Here is a 4,523-nt window from a genome sequence, read left to right on the forward strand (position 1 = left end):
GGGGGGGTGGGGAGAGATAGGAAAACGTGTGAGGAGCCGGGCCACTGTACTCATTTAGACAGACAATCCCTGCCCCATCCCTGGGCGGGGGTTGGGGGGAGGTGGGTTGCTGATCGTCCAGGGGCAGAAAGCCAATCAGTGAGCAAGGAGATGGCGCTAATGGAGAAAAAGAAGCAGAAGGGCTTAGGAGGATGGGGAGAAGTTGCGATCTGTCGTCCATTTGTCATGGATATAAAAATAATACTAGCTCACACTTTTGAGTGCTCACAGAATGCCAGGAGTAGCTCTGTGTTTACTTGTATCAGTTCATTTAATTCTTGTACAACTGCAGGAAGTAGGGGTGACGTGAATTCTTGTTTTCCAGAACGAGAGATTAAGGCATAGGGAAGTTAAGTGAATTGCCTAATGTCACACAGCTCAGGCCTCCTGAGTCTTGTTTCCTAAACCTGAAGTCTTTTGGAAGTTCCAGAAATACTGCTGAACAGGGTGGGGCCATCCCTGTATTCCCGGAGTGCTGTGCTGGGGGCAGGAGCAGCCGACCATGTAAACCCAGAACCAAGACAGTGACAAATGTGTGAGAGATGATGGAAATAAACTATGACCAAGGAGCTGGAGTGGGGGCATACTTTAGCTGGGGCAGTCAGGGAGGGCCTCTCCGAGAAGGTGACATTGGGGCTGAGTCCTGAGTGATGAGCTGGGCACGGGAAGATCTTTGTCATTAGGGTTGACCGTCAACTGCCTTCCGGAATCCTTGGGGGAGCATGGCTGAGGTGTGAGCCTACTGCCAGAGATGCTGGCTTAATTAGTCTGTGGTTTTCCCCAGGAACTGGGCTTTTTAAAAGCTCCTAGGGGTTCCAGTGTGCAGCCAGGGCTGAGAATCACTGATCCAGAGGAAGTGTTCCAGGCAGAAGGAACGACAGATGCAGGGACTCTGAGGCAGAAAATGAGCACGCTGTGTGTTTGGGAATGTCAGCAGGAAGGAGCAGCACAAACGGAGGAAAGCAGGGGGTGTGTGCGTGTGTGCCTGAGAGGTGCGACCTGATTAGACACCGGGCAGGATGAGAGATGAACGAGAGGAAGAAGGACACGCAGAAACTGAGGGCCTTAAAAGCTCAGCTATGAAGCTGAGCTTTGCCTAACCTCATCTTGAACTTGGTAAAAAATCTTTAGCTGCTAATCTCCCAAGAAGGTAACAAGTTCCTGAAATTTACCTGATGCTCCCTGGGGAGCAGCTCTGTCCGAAATGATCACTTTCAAAATGAGGTAATATTTTACAGACGAAAATGTCAAGAAGTGGCTACAGCTTCTACCCTGAAGTGAACCGTAGGTCGGACACCCACGGTGTGCCCGGGCTTCCAAGACACGCCCTCTGGGACACTTGACACCGCACCGATGCATAAGGACGGCCCCTGCAGCTGTGTTCATAAAGCAGAAATGTATTGCAGTGACCAGCAATAGGGACGTGATTAATGAGTTCATGCTGCTTTCATACAATGCAGCGCTGGACAGACATTGCATGGAAGCAAGTCCGTAGTTACTGCGATGGAAAGCTGTCTGAGATCACACTTTCGAGGGAAAGAGTGAGTTACTCTCAAGCCAGGAAAATCCCATCTTTCTGTGGGGATAGAGGGTGGCAGGGTATAGAGGAAAAGCCAAACCCCTAACTCCATCTGCTTTTGAGCACCAAAGAAGAATCTAGAAGCACAGATATCAGTGTGCTAACTGGGGTCTAGGATAGAGGGAGAGTTGGGGGAGAAATTTACTTGCTACTTTGTATACTTTTCCTGGAGTACTTTTTATGACTACTTTTGGGGAATGACAAAGGTTTTCTATGAGGATTCTGTAGAACCTATCACATAAAAATAACATTACAGGTCACCTAAGTCAAAGAGCTCCTGCTACATTGTGGAGAATGACCTGGAGGGGCTGGGAAAGTTCTTAAAAGGACAGAGGGACCCATGGACGTGGCTATGAGCACAGTGGGGACCAGCAACTGAAACCTGCTGCCTCGGGCCGGTGGGGAGCCACGGGAAGGGCCGCCGCCACTCTCTGTAATAAGTCCACCCTCAGTGCTTGCTTTTGGAATGACATGCCTAGTTGGCTGTGATTAAACGTGTTTTCTGAAAAGCCACCACGAATATCCCTTCCCAGGTGAGACCCTCAATGCAATGACCCAGCATCCAGAAAGCACAAACTTGAGCCACCTGGACAGACACGGACAGACCTTACCGGCCTGGTGCTGGGTGAGGAAAGCAGGCCGTGGAGGGACATGCACGATCCACCACCATTTGTGTGCAGGCGAAAACCTCACCAAATGTTACGTATTGTTTGGGATATCTGCACAGGCAATAGAACAAAGGCATCCATGGCCCTTAGCAGGGGGCTGTTTACCTCCCGGGGAGGGTAACATGGGGGCTCCTATGGCTTGTGATATCACATGTTTAGAAACGTGTGCTGACATGAGCGGCTCGGCCTCTCCAGGCTGCCAGGAGGGGCTCAAGTGCTGGGAGATGAAAAGCCCTTGACACAGCGCTCTGCATGGAGCCGGCTCTGGCAAGCGGGCTCGCACTGGCCGTCTTGGTGGTGTGGCCGATTTCCCGTGTATCTGAGAGCACCCACCCTCTGGGGTCCTCTTCCAAGCCACTTGGACGCCAGCTAAAGCTCTGCCGACCTCCGCCGGCTACAGCATCTGGCTGTCCATGTGGATTGGAGGGGACACTTGCCTTTATTCCAGGGGTGGGTGGTAAGCCACAGGTGGGCCCACGAGGACACGCCAGCTCTCTGGCCCCAATACAGAGCATCCAGACATCAGAGTGAGGGATCGGGGACCTGGGCCAGGGGGACAGCGGCATTGTCCCGTCACGGCTGGGAGCAGATTCAGTAGACAGGTTGTGTCCATTGGCTGCATGTGGAGAGGGGCAGTCACACCCCCCTCCCCCACTTCACGCCCTGCCACCTGGTTTCTGGTTTGGGTGAAGGGTATAGAGATGGGGTGGCAGGGTCCAGGAGAAAGAAAATGTCAGGGCGAAGGCAGGGGTGCTAAGTTCTGGACAAGCTGAACTGGGTGCTGGGTCAGCCAGGAAGGAGTCAAGGATGTGGGTTGTTAACAGGAAGGGTGAGACGGGGGAGGGGATTTTCTAGAACCTGGAGATCAGCTGATAGATTATGAGGAACTCCCCTCTGTGTAGCCCTGGGCCAGGCCCATTCCGGCTCTCCTAGGTGAGGAGCTAAACTTCCCCCGATGCCCTCCCGGCCATGCCCGTGCAGGTGGGCGGTGATGCCAGCTTCTGGGGACTTTGCTCCTAACTGGAGCTTAGCAGCCACAGCAGTGTCCCGCTTCCCTCTCCATCATGACCTCCGACCGACTCTGATCAGTAAACCAAGAGGAACCCAGTGCATCTGTGGAGATTGCTAGCCTGCAGCTCTGGGCAAAAGCATCCATTTCCCCCAAATGGTCATTTAGCCAAGGGAGCCTGTGGGGTGTGGGGCGCACTCCTCGGTGACAGGCTGGCCCGTCTCACGCCCTGCCTCATTCTGCAGGCTTGGCCTTTGCTGCTGTTTCTCATTTATGTGCTCACTTAACAAACACTTGTCGGGTGCCTGTTCCCAGGGTGCTGGGCTTCCTGTTAAGGGCTTGGGACATGGTCACGGGTCCCCGTCCCCATGGTGATCACAGTCCTGTGCAGGGTGAGGAAAAGCATTCTCATTAGCAGCAAGAAGGCAGAGGACCTGGAAGGGATAGGAAGTTTTCACTCGCTTAGGATTATCTCTGGCTGCTGGGGACGGGGGACAGAGACTGTAAGGACAAGCGAGGGACCACAGCTGGCATGATGGGAAGCTCCTCTTCTTGCCTGGACCTGGGTGTTGAGAGAAACGTGTCCCATGGGTGCCCTCTGGGAGATCCACATACTTCATCCCGCAGAAGCCTGGGGTTCTACCTCTTGTCTGAACTTGGGTGAGATAAGCCAGTTCACCCCAAATTTCTCAGGCTATCCCCCGCAAACTGGAGTCTCCTGGCTCTGAGGGCTAGTTAACTTGTCCGATTGGGCAGCCCATATGAGCTGCTCTAGGGTTGTGCCTTGAGAATGATGGCTTTGCTCCTGAGACCTGGTTGGAGGGTCATGGTGGAGCAGGGAAGGGAGGGTGTCCCCCTCCCTCCAGGGGGCAGCCCTCCAGCCTACCTCTGGGTATTCTCTCACTTGGCAAGTCAACCTATAACAGAGGGTCTCCTCTTCTGAGCCGCTGGCTCCCTGGGCAGCAGGTCAAACTTTTATTCTGAATCTTAGAGCCGATCCTGCCCCTGGGGAAGCTTCTACAGCAGTTTGTGTTCAGAAGAGAGTCCCATCGCTTTAAGGAGCAATCGTATTTCATGAAGCCGAGGGTTCTGGAGTCAGAAACTCTGGGCTTGCTCCCCAGCTGTTTTCACCTGCTATCTGTGGGCCAACCACTACCTTGCTGCAGCTCAGTCTCTGCATCTAAAAAATGGGCCCAATAACAGTCTCTTCTCCAGATGGTGGTGTGAG

Source organism: Mustela nivalis (assembly GCF_964662115.1).
Source record: "Mustela nivalis genome assembly, chromosome: 8".
NCBI classification, from domain to species: Eukaryota; Metazoa; Chordata; class Mammalia; order Carnivora; family Mustelidae; genus Mustela; species Mustela nivalis.